This window comes from Urocitellus parryii, chromosome 7 (genome assembly GCF_045843805.1).
Source record: "Urocitellus parryii isolate mUroPar1 chromosome 7, mUroPar1.hap1, whole genome shotgun sequence".
Classification (NCBI taxonomy): domain Eukaryota; kingdom Metazoa; phylum Chordata; class Mammalia; order Rodentia; family Sciuridae; genus Urocitellus; species Urocitellus parryii.
Window position 1 is genome coordinate 108,966,447 of NC_135537.1, and position 22,288 is coordinate 108,988,734.

General features: G+C 39.4%; 1 protein-coding gene across 1 annotated transcript in view; it reads left to right on the forward strand.

The window, feature by feature from the left end:
- The window catches only part of LOC113178616 (junctophilin-1-like), a 99,473-nt gene that overhangs the window by 68,424 nt on the left and 8,761 nt on the right, over positions 1–22,288 (forward strand).

The following is a 22,288-nucleotide window of genomic DNA, read 5'->3' on the forward strand; positions in this document are numbered from 1 at the left end:
TGGAGTTTACTTAATGAGCCTGGCTTTGCAGCAAGAACATTTTTCTTCCCCAAAAGAGAAATTTTTTAGTAGTTGAAGAAGATGACTTTGGTCTTCTAATTTCAGAATGTAAATGCTCTGGCAATTTCAGTTTTCTGGTAGATCCTAGTTATTATCAATGAATCTTGAACATTTGTTATTTGGCCAGAATGTTCTGTGTTAATGAAAAATGCCTATGTGCTTCTTCATGTCTGATTTATTTGTTGGATAATATGTGGAATTAATATGTTATCAAATTCTGTAGAATTCCTATTAACCTGAAGCTAAGTAATTACTGATTTAAAAAAATGACCTTTGACACTGAGGCAGTGGGTGTTAAATGTAGCTAGGGAATAAGCCACAGCTCACCTGATATGTACTAGTTATGTCAGAGACATGTGCATACTGATGTAGACTAGTGTCTTGGCCAACAAGGTTATAACATTGGTTTCTCAGTTTTGGCTGCTCCATTTACTCATAGGATTAAACTAACACAATTCATCTTTTGAATTAATTTATACTTGAAATTTCTCACATCTCTTTTGCTAATGTCTGTAAAACACTAGCTCTCTTTGTCCCCAGGTTTTCAACTTTTAAATTAGCTAAATGTAAATTAATCAGATTAGCTGGATTACCCAAGAGTCAACCTCTATGGAGCTAAATGATTTTTAGAATAGGCTAATATTATGAGATTCTGGCTGTTCAGCAAGCATTCATTTTTAAAATATTTAACATTAATTTGTCAGTATCCTGATATTAACTTAATATTATCACTGCTGAATTTGTTAAATGTAATAATGATTTCTCTTATGTGTATCCATGAGATAGAAAAAGGAGATAGACTGTCTATTTCTAGATAGACCAGTATTATCTGATTTATAAGGGAGAAATTCAAACAGGCCTTCAAGCTTATATTTTTATATATCTAGTAGTATGTTCGGTGGACTTCCATAACTCTACAGGGGAAACATGTGTTCCAGTGTCCTGCTCATTAGGCTGTGGTTTAAAAAAAAAAGGCCCTGTTGACTTTCCTAGTTTTAACCTGCAAGCATCTTCTGTGAAGCAGTACTGCAGATATGTTTGGTGACTTCACAGCCTCCTGATTTAGAGAAAGCATCTGTTCTGCTTATATGAGAAATCATGGTTCTTGGATTTGGCCAGGCATCTTCAACCTGCAGGGGTCAGTCTTGAGGGTTCCTGTTCACAACCCAGGGAGAGAGAGGGCCCAGCAGCTCTGCAGCCTCCCAGGCTTCAGGCTGCCCCTATGTGTGAAGGTGACAGCGTCACTCGGCACCTTTGTGTGAAAATATTGTCTTCTTCATGATGACAGAAAGCTGCCTTTCATAGTCCTGACAACCTCCTCCAGGATTTAGGAAGTGACACCATCATTTGACTGTTTTAGTCAGCTTTGCTCACTATGACCAAAAGAACTGATAAGAACAATTAGAAGAGGATAAGTTTATTTGAGGCTTATAGTTTCAGAGGTCTCAGTCTGTAAATGGCTGACTCCATAGCTGTGGGCCCAAGATGAGGCAGAACATCATGGCAAAAGAGTTTAGAGGAGGAAAGCGTCTCATGACATGGCACCAGGAAGCAAAGAGAGCTCCATTCACTAGGGACAAAATATCAATCAACCCCAAAGCACACTCCCAGTGACCCACCTCCTCTAGCCACTTCTCACCTGCCTACAAGTACCACCCATATAAGTTAATCCAGGTTAGAGCTTTCATAACCCAATCATGTCACCTCTAAACTTTCTTACATTGTCTCACATGTGAGGTTTTAAAGAACACCTCATATCTAAACCATGATGATGACCAACCTGAATCTGAGATTTTATAGTCAACCAGCTTACCTGATTGAGGTAATACTGACTAGTAGCTAAGAGCACAGATTTGAAATATCTGGGCAAGTTTACTAACTATTCTGCCTTAGTTTCCTCATACGTTCATTCCTATCTCAACATTAAAGAATTAAAGTGTTAGAGATAACACAAAGTTCTTAGTACCGTGCTGAGCACATGCTCAGAAAGCATTGCCTATTATTATGTTTCATTTCCAGTGTACTAGTTGAAGCGTAAATAGTTCCTAGGTATTCTAACAGATTTGATCCATCTTCAGGATCACCCTGGATATTGATCTCCTAGAAATACAGAAAACCTTCTAGGACACAGACTAACACTTAGAGCAAATTAACAACTTGATCATGAAGTAGGAGAAGGGAGGCTCAGAAGCCTTAGGAAACTTGTGATGGATGTGGGCATGGTTACCTGTAGGCTCATGTCCAGGAGTGTGCATCCTACGTGATGTGGATATTCATAGAGGGTTTTAGAACATGGAAACTCTGGTAAGAGCCAGAACAACTGTCTGAGCCTTATTACAAGGCAACAAGTTAAGAGTCCTCCAATCAAGAATCTCCACCTATCCTGAAAGCTGACTGCACTTTTTTTCTCAGCCATTACTATGGTCAGCTTCCAAGTTTGTTTTGAGATTTACCTGATCTTTCTTTTGAATTTATGCAAAACTTAAAGCATCCCTGCGGGTTAAGTTTGAATCTCACAAAAAAATGTAAATTCATATAATTGAATTTTCCTATTAATACTAAATTAAACTTTTCTCTTTGCATATGATTTTAGTTAGGGAAGTTTTTACATTTGATATAAATAAACTCTATTTCCAGCAGAAAATTTCTCACAATTTTAAATGTGAATGATTATCTCTTAATGAAAAGAAAATTTCCATTCATTCCTTAAGGTACAATTTCTTTCCATATTTTGACCCCCACTTTTGCTTGTTTAACGGTCTTCTAATATGGACTTCAGTTTGCCCGTTGCTGTAGTTTCCATTACACCTGTCCCAATCAGTCTTGAAGAGCAAGACTTTTTTTTTTTCCATTTTGCTATTTTAAGCTACAACTGGCCCGCACAATCATATTTATGGGACTTCACCTTAAAGCTTTTCACCCCATGGCCTGCCTGGGTATCTGAAGAACACCGAGGTCACGGCTTGATATCTAAAATAGTGTCCCAGATTTTCATTTTTCACCTGGTGTTGGTTTGAACCTCTCATAACTGGATTGCTCTCACCTTCACTGAGTCATCTTTAAAAATAGTTTTATAAATGGAGCTACACTGATAGAATAAATATGTATGTGTGTGTTAGAATATTTCCAGGATAAATATATATGTGTTCAGAAAAATGCATATTTATTTATTTTTCATTCTGGATAAGGCATTTATCCAGGCATTTATTCATTATTCAAGGAATCCAGATTATCAGTATAATGAGATGTGAGCCAAAACTTGAAGATGAGAACTAAATTCACCCCAAGACATTATCCAGACCCAGAATACCAACCAATTCATAAGAGACTGGTAAATTCACAGAACTTTGGAAGGATTTATAGGAAGAACATTAAAGATTCAGGGTATCATAACTTTTGGGGGGAGGGGTGCTGAGGATCAAATCTGGGCCTCATGCATGCTAGACAACTGCTCTACCAACGATGCACATCCACAGCCCCACATCTACAGCCCCTACCATAAGCTTTTAAAGTTGGCTTTACTAAAGGTACCTTCTCGGTTGATTCCCCTTTTGCTGGGTCCCCTTAGGATACTGACTCTGCATTATATATTGTCCAGATCCAGTTCAGATCCACTTTCCCTCATCTTTCATATCACTAAGTTATCTTTGGAGAATTACAAATTAAATGCATTGACCCAAAAGAGTTGAAATAATACCACTCATGAATCAAACCAAGTCAAAGTATATAGCAGTAATGGCATTTCCTTAATTTCTGTACTCAGTTATGAATGTTGAAAGATCATCATGATTATATTCAGAGTTGTAGGAATTTCCTAAATTATTTCTGCATTTCTCAGCCCTGAAAAATTGTGTGAAATGTTGTGCAGGTTAGTACTCTCCTATGAATTTGGAATATAACTCTTCCAAAAGAGCAGTTGGTCCTTCGCAAGATTTGGTGCTTATTTGATACTATGGAAATTACAGGACATAGATGAAAATGTGATATTAAAGAATTTGATGGGAAATTGCTTTTAAACTAAGGCCCAGGGCTTTAACAAGGATGTACAGAAAAGAGCCTAGAGCTGCAAGTGGACAGGATAAGGTTTAGGTCTACCTGTGTAATTTGTTCAAAGGGGCTGATGAACTTTGGGCAAGACATCTACCCTCTTGAAGCTCTGTAAAATGGAACTAATAATCTCATATGAAGAATAAACAACAAATAATCTACTTATAAATGTTTAGCCCTCTGCCTGGCATTATGAAAACCTATTTTCCTCCCATTACTTGGGGCTTAAGAACCGGGGGTCTTCTTTTCCTTGATACTCCCTCTCTCAAGGGCACCTTGTTTTATTCCCCCTCCCGTTTTACTCATTACTCAGGTGTCCTTTGATCAGTACCTGAATCTGTTTTGAAGATGCTGGGTCTCATTAAATAGGGTTGCCCCAGTGAATTGGGCGCCCCCACAGCTCATGAACTGCATACAGTGGAGAACAAGATGAGGCCCCCATAAAGCTCAGGGTCCAGGTGAGAACATGCAGTGCAATAACAGATGACAATAAATGTGACAACAGAACAGGGAAAGAACAGAGCACCCTGACCTCTACCAGGGAGATGTGTCTCAGGGCAGGAGGAGAGCTCCTTCAGGAAGTGACATATGACCCAAGCCCAAGGCCCAGAGAGAGAGGGCTCCACAGTGGCAGTTCCAGCCTTCCTTACGCTGCCACTAGAAGGACATTTGAGGCCTCAACAACATTGTTTTAGTCTTGTCTTGTTTGATATCCAAATAGAATATCAATATTTCCTTATCTGTAAAATAAGAACAGTAAAGTTCCCTGTCTTACCTACCTCTTAAGACCAGTTTGGAACACTTCAATGCTATTTAGGAATTATATGCTCTTTTAATAGTAAACACCAAGATTGCATCTTTCTAATGAAGGTAGCCTCTCCGAGGGCCAGTCCTGAGCACATAGGCCCTGAGAGGCCTATTTGTTTGAAGTTAACAAAATCTGAGAGCCTCAGAGTATCTGGTACTCCAGTCATCAAAACAGGATTCTGCATTCTGTTAAATATAACTTTATTTCTGTAATGGTGAAGTTGTGATTAGAGGAGTAAAAAGTTAGACCTAGAGGAATAACTTCTGAAAGTATTCCAATTCCCACTTAAACATTTTTACGTACTAAAGAAGGTAGGATCCCAAAAGGGGACCAAGAAAAAGTAGGAATTAAAGAATCTCATTTTGAATTTTTCCTGATTTTTTTCTTGGCGGCTTCATTGTCCTCAAATTTTTACTCTCATTTTCTACCTGCCTTGAGGACACACTCTTCCTCATCTGAATGGATCTAACCACAACCGCTAATGCCCACCAGCCTGCAGCCCCCATGTGACAAACTGTCTCAATCTAGAGTGGGGTGCACTATCTTGAGGTGAATAGAGCATGTTATTATCAAAAACATTTTTAACCTAATTCAAGACTGGATTCCATTTTTAAAATATATATATATATATATATATATATATATATATATATATATATATATATTTTCTTGGTTGTCAATGGACTTTATTTTATTATTTTATTTATTTATAGGTGGGGAGAAGTCTGTGTGTTTGGGAAATCTGGAAACTGTTCTACATGCTCTTTTCATGCAATAACTATTTCTCAAAAGAGAAAAGCAAGCAGGCTCCCCAGGCACTGAGTGCCATTTGTAGTCTTCCCCTGCTTTGGAAAGTTGTGGAGCCAGGTCTTTCCAACTCAGTAGGTGGCTGCAGACGTGGCATATGCTGCCCTCCCGTCTAACTGTTCCTCAGACTGCATTCAATTGTTCCAGGTTTGAGAATTACCTGTGGGTCCGGCACTTCCCTCTCCCCCAAAAGATACTAGAGACCCCCATATAAATAATGCAGTTATTACTTCCAGGTGTTAGCAGGTTTATCAACTTAAACAGTCTCCTAGCAAATCCTAAAGCAAGAAGGCACAAAACAGGCTTCTGAAATAGGTTGGGAAAGGTACTGGAAAGGACATCAGTATTCTGGAGTAGACTCTCTAGGGATCTGATTTACAGGAGGAGGAGAAAACAGCCAACATACAGAATACTGCATTGCTCAGTAGTCACTGTGAACATGGATGGAATTCTGGCTGTGATCCCTTTTGCTTGTGGATCCTTCCCTAATTCATGCCCCTGGTTTCCTCATATATAAGGAAGGAAATGACCTTATTGAAGTGCTCAGTACAGTGCCTGGCAGGGGTAACTGCTTTGTATATTAGTTCTTACTAACTAGAAAAACTAGGATAAAATGTTTTAAATTCCTATTAGTGTCTCAAACACATTGAAAAGTATAGTGAGTCCAAACAATGCCTCTGTACAAAGCTTAATTATGCTGCAGGCCCTATCATGTCCTTTCCTCAGTGGAGCTTAGTATACCTTTCTCACACCTAGAGTTACCCTCTCTGATGCTAATGTGTGATTTCTGGTACAGAATATGAGACTTGCTTTACAGTGAACTTCCCTGTCAGTGTCTCATTGGATTCTTACAACATCCCTGTGGAAGTTCTCCTGCCATTAAATGATTTGCCCAAGATCACATATTCAAAAAGTTGAAATCCTGTATTGGAGTTCCAGATCTGACTAAATCTTGTGCTTTCTCATTTTATATATTGGCTAGCATTATTCTGCATTGTCACACATTGGTCATGAATATGTGGCAGATGCCATGGAATACAAGGTAACAGTTTGGGTCGAATGAATCCATTTCCGTAACTCTCATAAACTCCTTAATACTGCCAAGCTGACAGAACTATAGCAGTCTTAAAAATTCTGAATAGCATGTATTTACAGTTCTGTAGTTTCATGACTTAGTAAGGTACTATGCATTTTATATTTGATTTGAAGTTTATGAAGTACTAAATATTACTGAAGGATAAGCATTTAAGTGATATCTTGGCAGAGTTAGAGGCATGCTCTAAATGAACTTGGTGTGTGTGTGTGTTGAACGTAATCTCAGAATTAAACTGCACATTGGCATCTAGAAGATCTAAAAAGGTTTAGACCAATTCTGTGGTGTACTTTTGACATTGTATATCAATATTCCATAAAACTTTCTTGTATCCCAAGTCTGACTTATATGAACTATTAGTAGAATTAACTTGGAAGTGAGGGCCAGTGATTTATTCAGTTATGGATCAATAAAGCTGTTCACTTATTTGGTAAAAAAGTATATCAGTCCTTGAAAAGAATGGAGACAGATGAATTCAGTGGAAGAATATTGTGCTGATGTACAAACCCTTCCTTTCCCCCTCCTTGTCCCAAACTCGTGCATAAAATGTCAAGAACAATACTGAACATTCAGTGGAATCAATGATGATACTTGCCAAAGGAAAAGCAATGAGGGTCTGCAGCTTCAGGATTGTATGTGTCACAATTTTGTCATTTATGGCACATTACAAAAGAATCTGATAGATATGTGCAGTAAGAGAAGCAAAGGTGAGAAGAAGCTTTCTTCCTATTCTTGACAACAGTGTCCAACCAGTAGAGCAAGTACCCAAAGGTCATGTAGCTGCTTCGAACATTGATGGAAGATGCTAAAACCCTATAACATGTTGTAGAGCTAAAAGGTGGGGGAATCTGTTGAGCTCAACCAGAGACGGCATTTAAAAAGCAGCTTTGCAGCAGATAATTGGATCAAATTAAAAGTTAACAGAGGTTAGAAACATTCAAGTCCATACATTATTCAACAGGATAAATAGATATCAAACGTGTTTTTCTCTAAAACTAAGCAAAAATTTACATAGTAATATCACACAAGAAGGCACTAAAGAATGAGATATGTCTGTGCTCAGTATGATTTTTTTAAAAATTCTCTTTTAGTTGTATATGGATACAATACCTTTATTTTATTAATTTATGTGGTGCTGAGGATTGAACCCAGTACCTCACACATGCTAAGCAAGTGCTCTGCCACTGGAGCTGCAACTCCAGCCCCTCAAAATAAGATTTGATGTTATCTACACCTCTTTTGTCATGATATGTATAATGTGAGACATTTGAGGCAATTTTTCATTTCTTAGTGTCAACTTTGCTATTCGCCAGCATTTTCTTGCTTTATGGATTAATTTTCTTCCACTAGAATGTCTATGCATAGAAATATCTTTCTGTGTTTTCTAATCATGTCTCCTTTTTTCTCCACAAAATAGCATTTACTAATCTAAAAAATTCTAGTAAAATATATTTTGGTGTTTCCATTGGTTTGCTCAGTCTAATAACAATTCATCTATTTTTGTTTCAGCATTATAAAGATTACCTAAAGAAGGTTATAAAGGGAGCAATCCCAACCTCTTGTTACTCTGCTGAAACTTTAACTCTGTCCATGTGATCAGCACACTATTTCATGCCTCAGAGCTCTCCTAAACCTGAGCTCTGCTTTGCACCTAACCACACAGCTCCTCCTTCATCTCTCCAGGTCAGAAACATATTTCCACAAGCAGTTAACTAATGCAAACTATTTAACAAAATTGGATTAATGAAGTCCTCAATTCAAGCATGCAGCATTCACTTTCTCAGATGCCACTTTCATAAAACCAACCATACACTTCGTTTCACATCTTTCCACACTGAGTGCCTGAGCACTAAAGTATCTGTGTCCATTGTGGAATACTTTTAAAAATTGTTTTGGTGTCTGTAAAATGGAAACAATAATATCTGCCTAAGAGCTTTGTTATAAAAGTTCAAAATAGTGGACTCTCAGCATATAATAGATACTATTACAATGAATAGTCTCTCCATTTTTAGCAATTGTTACTTATTCTGTCATTAAACATTTATTACATGCTTCACACACGTGTACTAGGAATTGGACACAGGGCATCCAGCATGCTAGACAATTACCCTACCACTGGAGCTACACCTCAGCCCTGATGCTTCTTTTAGAAATGAAGTTCTATGAGCCTTTGGTCATTAAAGCATCACATCTTACTCTAAGGACTGCACTGTGCATATAGAATCACTTGTAGTTTATATAAATACATAGGTTCCTCTAAAAATCAAGTGTCAGACAATTAACATTCAAAGCTCCTGATGATCATCAAAAGGTACACTGGTGATCACTGATGCATCTCTCATAAAAGGCTTAGGAATATCCAATGATATAGAACACTCATTATGTATACTAAATACTACTATTCATTAATATCACAAAAACTGCATAATCAAAAGATTAAGGTATGAGAAACAAGCCTGAGAAAGGTTGGCCATAATGATTGTACTCTTGGTTGGAGGAATGAATTTCCTGAAGTGAGGGAGTTTTTTGCTGATAATGCAGATGTGTTAATGAGTCTAGTATTAAGTTTAATTGCTATGGCTAGGAATAGAGACAAATGATTCTTGGATTTAAATAAAAATACATTTAATCAGAAATTATAGCATGACAAAATGCCATTGCTAGATGTTCCAGAACTGAGTAGTCAGTGTAGCAACCATAAGTTTATGAATTCTGAGATTAGTAAATATTAAGAAAAAAAAATCAGAAAAGGAGATAAACCTATCTGCTCTAGAGCAGTGTAGACATCACATTGCTTATCTCACATCCTGTAGTAAGCTTAACTTTTCCTTTTCTTCCATAAGTAACAGGAAACAATTCTGCTTGAAACATGTTTTATTTACTATTTTAAGGAAAACCTAACAGGTTGAAGGTACCCTCCTGAGACTGTTTTATTATTTAAACACTTTGTCTTTCACCAAATCTCATTCTATTTGACCATCACACTATTGACAATGTAAATGCATTCTCATTTTAAAAAGGAAAAAAAAAAAGATAATTTGGTTGGCTGAAAACTTTTAACACACTTTAGAACCACCTGGAGGTAAAAACAGCTTGTGAAGCCCCTGCTTTCTGGCAGAGCTTCTGATTGTGTGGGCCTGAGAATTTGCATTTCTAACATGCTGACCAGCCAGGTGAAGCAGATGTTGCTGGTCAGGGATTTAGGGATCTAATTAAAGTGGTCCTCAACGGGGTTCCCCCAAGGACCCACTGTTCTTGTTAATCAAGCAAAGTGTAAGTATTAAGTGCCAATTTAATATTCAAGGCCCTCTTCTTGGTATTATGTGTGATGTAGTAAGGCAAAGAAAAAATAATGAAAAAGAATACACACCTAACATCTGTACAGCAACTTACTCTTGTGGTATTTCATGCTTATAATAACTCAGTGATCAAGGAAATGTCTTTCCCATTTTGCACATGAGAAAAGCAAGGCCCAGAGAGATGAAGATGGCTTCACAGAAGAGCTGAGTAGGAACAGCATCAGAACTCCTAGCCAGGGACCTCTGGTTTCAAGTCCTGGATGTTCTGACCCCCTACATTTCAGGCAGCTTCGACTCTATCTTCTGGCCACCAGGTATTAAAGACACAAAGCACTGTTGAAGAGTCCTGACTGCCATCAAGCCAGCTAGCAGAAAGGCTGGGTCCTTGGAGTTGATAGGGGTAAGACTGACATGTGAGGTTGAAGGCAATTCATTTTCTAATTATATGAATGAGAGTCATTCTCAGATGCATGTAGTAGTTTCTCTATAGACACTTCTCTCAAACCGTATATGATATTGGACCTCATTCTTTTAAGATTTGCACAATCAAATACTTTGCTTTTATCAGACAGTTCTCACATTTGCAAGCCTACACATAACTCCCTCTGTCCATCTGTGTAGATTTTTCTCCCTTTTGACCGGAAAAACAACAAAACACAGTCAAGGATGAGAATGGTGTCTGCACGTACTGATTCCATCATGTCCTGCTGACCTTCCCGAGTGACCACCAGGCCAGAAGAGGAAGCTGGATAATTAGAGAGAAGGCAGAGCCTGGAAGGAAGCAAGGGAGCTTTTAGGAAAACATCCTGGTCCTTATTTTTGTGCACAGATGTGTGTAGGATTTGGGAAATCAGTCCTTCAAAGGACAAAGACAAGTTCCCTTTCTGTCCCAGAGTTATCTTTGAATACTGAGTTTTCCACAAACAGTAGGACAACAGAGACAAAAGAAAAGAAAAATGCACAGGGTCCACAAACATGAAAGGATGCTCAGCCTGACTGGTAGCTAGGGTTACACAACTTACAGAAGAGATTTTTAAAATCCAGGACTTGCCACATTGATTATATTCTTAGCTAAAATGGAAAAAGGACCAGATATGGAGAGGACATATCTTAAATTGAGGTCTTTACTTTCCAAGCCCTGGGAATCTTTCCTTGATCCTTCCATGCTGTGAGGGATGCCCCTGACCAGCGATTCCAGACCCCTTACCCTGTCCTTAGCACACCACTCTGTAAAAGCAGCCATCCATTTTTCTGTTCCAACCCAAGGCTGTGTGCTTCTTGCAGGTTGAGGCTTTGTCCCATTTCTCAACCCCTGACACATTTAGGTGGTGTATCAATGCTATTAGTTAATGAGTATGTAAATAAAACAAACAATCCTGTCCTGGGGCAGCTGGCACTAATGTAAGAGAGCCATTTACCATGACATGCCCTGAGGACCTAACCCCCCAATTATTTTGTCTTTTTATTGTCCACACTACTTCAGGAGGAGAATATTGACTATTTTGTGGAAGAGAACAAAATCTGGGGTACTTGCAGAAATTCTATCTTTCCAAATTTATGGCTGATGGCCTTTGTAAAATCAATTTGCTAAGCAACTTGATCATACATCCAAAAAGACCAGCAGATCATTGACCTTAAGAAAACTGTTTCTTTGCACTTTGAGAGGACCCACCATATTTAAGATAGGGGGATAGCAGGATAGATGCTAGAAGCCTATTTCTTAAGTGAGAGAGCCTAATTCCTTACTTACCTCAGGGTGGCGACTACGGGGTAGAAAAAAATGGGACAGGTAAAAGCAACACCGAGGAAATCCAATTAAGCTGATTCATGACTGATTTGGTGTGGAGAATAAAGGAAAAGTAGAATTCAAGAACAGCATCTGAGTTTCTGACTTGAGCAGTTGGGTTCACATTATTAATGCCCTTACCCAAACAGGGAAGGTGAAGGGAAGAGCAGGTGTCCACAGGTTATCTGAAGACATGGAATTGAGCTTCAGAGCTGGTGGACCTGATGTATCTGAGATATACCAAGTAAATGGAATGTCATTCATACAAATCTGTGTGTGTGTGTGTGTGTATGTATGTGTGTGTGTATATATATATATATATATATATATATATATATATATATATATGGAGAGTTTTCCACAAATAGCAGGACAGGATATATAGAGAGATTTTTTTTTCACCATTTCAGAGAATACTGTGGCGAACATATGTACCGGTGTGTATCATGAAGAGGAAACACCTACTTATTTGCTATTATTCGTTCTTATCTTTACAAATTATTTTACCATCCATTTAAGCAGGTCTTTCAACAAGAATACATTTGAATTTTTTTATTGGGGCAAAATGGACATAATGAAATTTATCATTTTTAAGTTATAATTCAGTGACATTAAGTACTTTCACATTGTTTTACAAACATCACCACCATCCATCGTCAGATTTTTTTCTTGAGATTTTTTTTTAATTACCTCTTCTTCAAAAAATATTTTGTCATTAATTTCACTAATTGAGGTTATTTTTATTGTGACAGAGGTGTTTGAGTTTGTTATAATCACTTTCTTTGTCACTAAGTCCAATGTCACTGAATCCCATATAATATATGTAATTCTTATAATTCATTTTATAACAAGGAATTTGATGAGACTACTCTTAAATATCTGTGAATGCTAAAGGTATCTTCAGCCAAATCATGAAGGGTTAAAAAAACATTTTTCTTCACAAGAAGGAGCCTGGCCTTACTTGCCATCAGCCCTGAGTGCTCAATAGGAACATCTGGGAATCACCACTGCCCAGACCCCTTCCTGTACCAGGGGAAAAGCGCTTCTTTGCCCTCCTTCCTGTACTTTCCACTTCCTGTGCAATTGAGGGTGCTCCCAAACTCAGACGAATTTATAAAGCAACAAGAAAGTTTAATCTTGAAATTCACCAATATTTTTTAGTTATTATCTAGTTGGAGAGATCCTCTACTTATTTATTAAAAGTTTTTAAAAGGAAGAAATAAAGGAACAAAAGAGGAAAAGGGGGAATTAAATCTCCTGTAGGCCCTGGAAGACCAAAAAGGTAAAAACACCTCTACTTCTCAAAAGGTCTTTCAATCCTCCTGTCCCCTACAACAGAGAGGAAATACCTATTCATCCATGGAGATGCTCTTTGATCTACAGTTCAATGATAGAATTTTGATGGAGGCTTTGACCTAAGTTACCAAAATCGCCACTGCTTAAAAAATCTTCCGCTAGGGCAGGGAGCCATCTTCAGGCCCTCCTGTTCTTCTCTAGCAAACACTGGCCCTCCCAGGCTTTTTAAACCATGGGGCATGACCATGTGACCTAATTCTGTCCAATTAAATTCACCTGGGTCTTCTACAAAACTTTGCTTTTCTGATTAAAAGGGATAGGTACCAGAGAACTCGATGGTGCTGCAGCTTTGTCTTATTTTTCTGTCTTAATGTGGACATGATGCTTGGTGTGTGGCAGTGATCTTGCAGCCAACCATGAGGCAACAAGTATAAGACCAAAAACCCAAGGAATATGGGGAAGCAGAAAGTTGGAAAGAGCCTGGATCCTTAATAATATTGTCAAACTTTTCATGTGAAGAAAATGATAAATGTCATTGTTCCCTAATCCCCTTTTTAAAAATCTCAGGTATTTCAGGCATGGTAGTGCATGCCTGTAATCCCAGCGACTCTGGAGGCTGAGGCAGGAGAATCATGAGTTCAAAGCCAGCCTCAGCACCAGTGAGGCACTAAGAACTCAGTGAGACCCTGTCTCTAAATAAAATACAAAATAGGACTGGGGATATGGCTCAGAGATTGAGTGCCCCTGAGTGTAATCCCTGGTACTCCCACCATCTCAGCTATTAAAATAGTAATAAGAGGAAGAACATGATTTCAAGCTTATATATAAAAGAGATTATCAGTAGTGTTCACACTTGTCCTTTGTATCTAATTCTGAAAAAGAAATAAGAAACAGTTTTACAAACTGTCTCAATTCTGGGCTTCAGAGACCTTCTCATCTAAAAGACCACAGATCCCAGTAGACACCAGCACACACTCTGACGCCTCCCTGAGCCACTTAGCTGGAACTGTCTCCTCTGCAGGCCCAGCTTCAGCTACAACCTCATAAATAGCAATAACCACACTCTACCCAGCTGCTGCCTTTGACTGAATGCTGACTGCCAGTCGCTTGTAAATGCCTTGGGATATTTTCTCATTTCATTTATTCTTTATAATAAATAATTCTATAAGATAATTATCACTATCCCAGATTTTACAAATTAAAAAATAAAAATCAGTTAAATCAGACTCCATGGTGTGACTCGTATGTCCAGTGGCACCTAAACAGCCAGTTATAATAGGGCTAGAATTTGAAACCACATCTATTTTTGAAGCCTGTCTCATAGGGTTTGTGAGAACTGACTTCCCAGTTTCTTTTAAAGGCATTATCAGCCACCATGCCCTCAGGGCTGAAACCGGACTTGTCTCTGTCCAAGCCATAGTCAGCTCCCACACCATGTGTCTCCAGTGATCCCTCTTTTCCATTCCCTCTGCCACCATTTTAATTCAGCAACTCAGTGCCAATAGTTAGGGTCTCACAGGCACACCCAAACTGATCTCCTGCCTCCAGTCTGGCCTCACCAACTGCTGCTGCCAAGACTTGATAGGAATGTCACCACTGAGCTCTAAGCCTGTAGGCCCTAGGAGACCAAAAAGGTAAAAATGCCTCTACTTCTCAAAAGGTCTTTCAATCCTAATTCAAGACATGGACCAGCTTCTTTGCTGTGGTCTAGAAATGAGAAGAAACAGGGTACAGCCACCCCAGGCCACCCCCAACACACACACACACACACACACACACACACACACACACACTCTGAGGACTAGATCTGGCTCTTTCTATTAATAAGATTATAAGATTCTGGGGCTGGGGATGTGGCTCAAGGGGTAGCGCGCTCGCCTGGCATGCGTGCGGCCCGGGTTCGATCCTCAGCACCACATACCAACAAAGATGTTGTGTCCGCCGAGAACTATTAATAAGATTCTGGGTGTTTAAAGAGGAATGGTCACCCCACCATGGGGGCCACCCTGCTGCTGGGTCTTGGATTTTCACCTAGCCAACACCTGGCCATGAGAAGTCATCAGGGCCAGGGCAAAGAGCAGGCCCTGGTCAGTCACTGAACACCCTGGTAACCTGAGTGCTGAGTCTGTTCAACCACAGGCAAACCAGGCAGGCCTGACATGTTCCATCAGAATGTGCCCTCCTGTCACTGGTGCGCAAAACTGTCCCTGGGGTCCCCAAGTTCCCAGCTGCTGCTCAGCACTAAAAGGATCTCCACAGACCAACCACCCAGACTTCCCAACTTTACTTGGACACAGCCTCCTACTGCTGTTCTTGATATTAAGAAGAGAGTAACTCCAGTAAGGAGGGTCTCAGCTTTAAATATTCATTTTACATTAATAAAGTGGAATTAAGAATAACTGGTTTCATACATAATACAAACTACAGAAAATACATTCCAATGGAATCATCTCTCGTGGTGGGACTTGTAGAAGTTAGACTCTCCATCCTGCACATCTGTGATCCTTTCAAGCATGATTTTTTTAATAGTGGCCCTGTTTATTTAACCTGTTTCAATGTTTTAACCTGATATGTTCATTTGTTTCACAATAGAAACCATAATATGTCTTATAATGGACCTTATGCCATGTAGTATACCTTATGTACACATAATTTTAAAAAACAACAAACCTTAGAGAAAAAAAATGATTTAACTGAAAATATTCTCACATTTATAACAGTGCTTAATATTTTTATATCCATCAAAAATAGGCACAGGCTTTTAAAAGATTGAGGCCAATTAAGTGTCCTTCTGGGACTCTGATTCTCCTTCCAGCTCAGCAGTGTGCCTCACCCTCCGCCAACACCAACCCCCAGCTCTCCTTCCCCACACCTGCCTCCTCCACCACCCAATGGGCACCACAAAGGAATGTGAAGGTTGGCTGCCTCCACTCCAGGGTCCTCCCACATCCTGCATCTCCTGTCCCACAAACACACACACTCTTCAATCTAACTCACCTAACGTTTTAAAAAAAAAGTCCCTCCCACACAAGGATGTTAATGAAGTAGGTAGACATGACAAGGACAGGTCCTATATCAGAGCATTAGTGGGCTCTTGGATATTCTTCCACCTTCTGTGTTGACCTTGGCCCTCTCACCACACAACCCCTAGGTGTGGGCTGAGTCACACAGACTCTGCTATAGTGCAAAGTTACAGGTCATTATCTGCATGTCACGGGTTGTGCTCCCCAGGAAGTATACTGAAACAAATTGGCATGCAGATATCTACTAGGAGTGCTCTGGGCCAGCACCTGAGACGGGGAGGGAGTAAGGAGTGGGAAGGATGGGCAGGGATGCAGTCCCAATAGGACTTCAACTGACCCCTGGGAGCTTGGGGGCCAAGAAAGACTTCAGAGCCTGTTCAAGTTAAGCAAAAGGCCCAAGCCTATAAGTCCAGCCGTGTCTGGTATGGGAGGAAGTGGGTGAACTTAGGTGAAGTCATTCTCTTCACCTGAAGCAAGTACCAGCGGTATGGCAGAGGTGTGGTAGCATATCCCACAGCCAGAAGAGTTAAGTCCCTCATCCCTAAGAAAGGTACTGGGCAGCTTGTCAGCATCTACCACCCTGGGATTCCTCTCTGCTCACTTTCCTCAGCTAAAATCCCCTTCCTCCAGGAAGCCCCCATCACCACTGCCCCTCACAAGATGAAGCCCCCTCTAGCCATTACAGAAGGTCACACAGCTGAGACAGATCTAATGGCCTTGAAACCTAAGCTTGCCTGAAGCTAGCTCTGCCATGCTACTTCTCCACCTGTGGAACAAAACCACTCTCCAGCTACAGAACCATGACATCTTCCCAGCCTCACCTAAGAATTCACTGCCCAGCCAGTCTCCTCTCCTTGCCCCTGCTGAGACCACTGTCATCTCCTGGAGCTGAACTAAAACAGCATTTTCTGTGCCTAAGGTCCCTGATCTGCTGATTTTAATTAACAGATCCCCTTGTGTAGGAAAAGACACTTCATTCCTACTTCATATAAGCTTTTACATCCTCCTCCTCTGTACCATGTCTAGTTAGTCCTGTCTTTTTCAATAGATTATAAACTCCTTGAGAAAAGGGACGGTTTCTCTCTTCTTTGTACTGATAGAACTCAGAATAAAGTGGGGGTGGTTGTTGTTGTTTTGGGCTTGTTTGTTTGTTTTTTTTTTTTTTTTTGTAGTAATAAGCACTCAAAATGCATCTGTTGAATTTCTTTAAAAACCATAGTTCTTCAGTTTCAGAAAGCCTTTTACAGCTCTAATTTCATCTCCTTAACAATTCTCATCATTATTTTGTTCAAGTGCCTTCTTACCTTGTCTACGGAAAGAACTTAGCTTGGAGAGAGCCAGACGTCCTGATTGGCTTTTGTGTCCAGTGACTGGTTCTTTTCCTCTTCATGATTTTGCATCTGCCCCAACACTTCAGACAGATAAGCCGGGCTGTTGGGGGCTCTGGTACAGGAGCAAACCAATGATGGGTTGAAGGTGGACCACGGTGAGCAAGCAAAGCCAAAAAAACCAGTCCACAACCAAGGACCACTCGAATGAGACTCAGGAAAGGGAGCTTTTTCTTATGGGGTCTTCAGGGTCATTGGGGTAATATCAAAACAGCAATAATTCTGCTTCAGAATTCTTTCCTTGGGGAACCAGGAAAGGTCAGTGTTTACCCCTAGCCTCAACAGAGGCAAACACTCTCATTTTCTGCTTGCCCCTCAATTCTCTCCTGAACACTCAAGAAAATCCAGAACCTGTTCTCCCTGGAGACACTGGGAAGTCATGGCTTCCATGTACCCTCCAAGCCCCATCAGTTCACTCGAGAATTAGCTGAGGAAGAGGGGCTCAAGGGTGTTGCCAATCTGCTGCCCGCTCAGAACACAGCTACTCAGGTGAATCCATTTGAACTAACTCTCCTGGAAGAACACTATGCTAAGTACTATGGGAAACAGAAATAAATTTGACTCCCCTATCCTTGCAGAGCTGATGTGCTGGTGAAGGAGAGGGCTACACACTGATTCTCAGACTCCCCTTGGGTTTCCTGGACCTGTCATACAAGTGCCCTGCAAAGCATCATACTGGGAAATCATAATTCGATTCTGCAAGCAAAAAGTAAAAATGAACAAATCTTGTTCAGGGACACTATCACCCAGATGAGAAGTTATGCTGGGTCACAGCAAAGGAAAAGCATCAGTAAAAAGCAGTCTCACTCTACACTCTGACAACCCCACAAACCAAACAATGCAGTAGTAAGAGCTCCTGAGATGGCGTGTGCAATTGGATTGTCTTCAGCCATCAGCTTTTACAGCACAGAGCAATGTGCTTCTAATTCCCAAAGAACAGGCTCTTAGTGCCGGGAGCCACAGCTGCACTGAGAAAAAGCTGCACTCAATGGTGGCTTAGTGTTGGCAGATTAAAGGAAGCATGCCCATTATCTGCATTTCCTATTCTAACAAGCAACACTTCCTCCTTGGGAGGCATCTGCTGGTTCCATGCAATGCTCTTACCAGGAGCCAATCGGAAAGCAAGTTTTTCTGCATCCATTGAGAGCTGGAGAGTTTTTCAACCAAAGGAGGAATCTCCACACAGTAGGCAATGGGAAAACCAGTGCCAGGAGCCAGGACTCCTGGGTTCTTTCTTTCTCCAACCAGCAACAGTTTAGTTCAACATAAATTTGCAGAAATGTTGGAAAAGAAAAAGGGGAGGAGGGAATCAGAGCCAAAGGAGGGAGGAAGAAAGGGAGGAGGGAAAAATACAGCCTGATTCATTGAAATGTTAATAACTCTCCTAGTTAAGAATTCAACTGGAAGAAATTGAATTGGGCTTCAAAGAAAGAATAGAACACTTAACCTTCTTGGAAGCCTTTTGAAAATTTTGAATCTGATTCAAGAAAGATGTTTAAAATCCACATTTAGATCCCTAACTGAATTCATCCTGTTCATGAACCACACAATCCCCCCTAGTTCCCCAAAGGCATCTCTTTTTCACTATCCAAAATGTAATCAATCAATCACCAATCGATTCCACTTCCCTGGATGTGTGTGTGTGTGTGTGTGTGTGTGTGTGTGTGTGTATAATATCTGGAATATCCTTTAAATCTATCTCCCACTTTATTTTCATACCTCTGATTTAGTGGACTCTGTCGTAACTTCTCACTTGGGTGATAGTGTCCCTGAACAAGATTTGATCATCTTCACTTTTGGCTTCCAGAATTGTGTTATGGTTTCCCAGTATGATGCTTTGCAAGGTAACAGCTTCATGTTCATGTCTGCAAATACATCAGGCTTGCTCATAGGCTCTGTGACTCTTTCCATGTGCCTTCACCCCAACGGGATCATCCCCCCTCCCTCACCACATGTGTCCACCTGATAAACTTGACCTCCTACTTCCATGCTTGAGTTAATTATCATTTTTCCAGAGAAACATTCTCTTGGTTAAACCCAAGCTGAATGTACCTCTCCTATTGACATAGTAGCAGTAATTGTTTATTTTTCTCTTTTTCCTCCTCTACTGTTAGCTTATAGGAAATAGAAACTACTCTTTATTTCCTCTTTATTTGCACTATGTACTTGAACCTGGCACAAAGTAGTCACTCAATCGCTACACATTGAATGAATGAGTGAACAAATCTACTGAAGGAAAGTGAGCCAAACTAAAGGAAGAATGATACTGCTCAGATGTAATTTTTAAAACTTTTTGTTTTGTGAAAATTGTTTTAATTTCACCCCAAACTCATATCCTAGATTTAAATTAACTCAAAAGAATCATATACCTAAAGGGACCAGCCAAGAGCATAACACTGTTCAAGAAAATATAGATATAACTTTTCATGATCTTAGATTAGGCAATAATTTATTGGATCTAGCACCAAAAGCACAAGTGACAAAGAAAAACTAAATAACTTGGATGTCATCAAAATTAAAAACTTCTGTGCTTCAAAGGGCACCATTAAGAGAGAGAAAGGGTAACCCACAGAATAGAAGGGAATATTTTCAAGTCATATATCTTATAAGGGATTTGTATTCAGTATATGTAAAGAGAACTCACAGTTCAACAACAGAAAGACAAATAACCCTATTAGAAATTGGCAATGTATTTGAATAGACATTCTCCACTCCAAAGAAAATAAATAAGCATATGAAAAGAAGTTAAATATCATCAGTTATTAGAGAAATGTAAATCAAACCCATATTGAAATACTATTTCACACCTATAAGATAACTACAATTTTTTTTTAAATGGCAAGTTATTTTCTCAAGTGGATGCTCATTTAAGTTCTATGTCCCTTCAGCTATCACACAAACTGGTTAAAGGGGAAAAGAACAAAGACAAAATGAAAAGAATGATCATAGAAGTGAATTCTAGAAGCATCAACTTGACTATAAATATGGAGGCCTATATTGATTCAGAATCATCTTTCATAAGCCAAGCACAGTGGTGCATGCCTGTAATCCCAACAACAGGCAGGAGAATTACAAGTTGAGGGGCCTGCCTCAGCAACTTAGTAAGACAACTTAGCAAGACCCTATCTCAAAATAAAAATAAAAAGGACCGAAGGATGTAGCTCAGTGTTAAAATACCCTTAGGTCCAAGTCCCAGTACCAAAAAAAAAAAAAAAAGACCTTACATAAGAAATAAGCCCTGCACTAGGGATACAGCTCAATGATAAAGACCTTGCTAGCATGCACAAAGTCCTGAGTTCAATCCTTGCACCATCAAAACAAACAAACAAACAACAACAACAACACACACACACACACATCTTGAATTCATAAAAATTAAAAGGTTTAATAAGAAGAGTCACCTAGTGTTTCATAAGATTGAGAACAGGCAGAAGAGAGCTCTGCGTGACTCTAACCAAGATATTTTTCTTAAAGCATTAGTGCAAGTTCTAAATGTGCTATGGTCTGAGTATGTTGCCCTAAACTTCATAAGCTGAAACTTAATCACCAGTGTGATGGCATTAAACAGTGGGAACTTGAGGAGGTGACTAAGTCATGAAAGTCACCTGAGTGGGATTAACAACTTCATACAAAAGTGCAGCAGAGCTCTTTCTCCCTTCTGCCATATTGAGGACACAGCAACAAGGTTCATTTTAAAGTGGAAAGTGAGCCTTCACCAGACATGGAGTCTGCCTGGTCTCTTCATCTTGGACTTCCCAGCCTCTAGAACTGTAAGAAATAAATTTCTGTTGCTCATAAATTACCCAGCCTGTGGTATTTTGTTATGAAGCCTGAAACAGACTAAGACCCAAGGAGGATATCAAGAGAAAAGTGGAAAATTTCAAATACGGTAAACAGAAGACCCTCAGCAATGCTGGGAATACAGACTTTTAAAAAAATTGTTTTAACTCCACAACAAAATTAAACAATTTGATAACAAAATGGGCAAAAGACTTACATAGACATGTCTCGAAAAAAGATATACCAATAGCCAATAAGCACATGTAAAGATATTCAACATAATTTATTATTAGAGAAATGAAAAAAATGAGATATTGCTTCACATCCATTAGAATTAGCTACTATAACAAGACCAAAAAATAACAAGAATTGGTGAGGATGTGGAGAAATTGGAACCCTTGTGTGATACTGGTGGAAATGTAAAATATCACAGTCACTATGGAAAACAGCATGGTGTGCTTAAAAAAGAAATAGAACTACCATATCTTACACTAGTAACATTAATGTACATAGAAATATTATTCACAATACCAGAAAAGTGGAATTAATCCAAGTGTCCATCAACAGATAAATTGATTAAGCCATAAAATGAATAAAATACTGATGTATGTCAAAAATAGATGGATCTTGAAAACATTATGCTACGTGAAATACAGACACAGAAAGATAAATATTATATGATTCCATATATATGAGATACCAGAGTGGTCAAATTCATAGAGACAAAAAATAAAATGGTGGTCACCAGGGACTGGGGGAAGTTGGGTAAAGGAGTTAGTATTTCATGAACACAAATATCAGTTTTGGAAAATGAGAAAGTTGTGGAGAAGAATGGTAGCAATGGGCACACAACACTTAATCTATTTAGTGACACTCACCTATATACCTACCAATGGTTAAA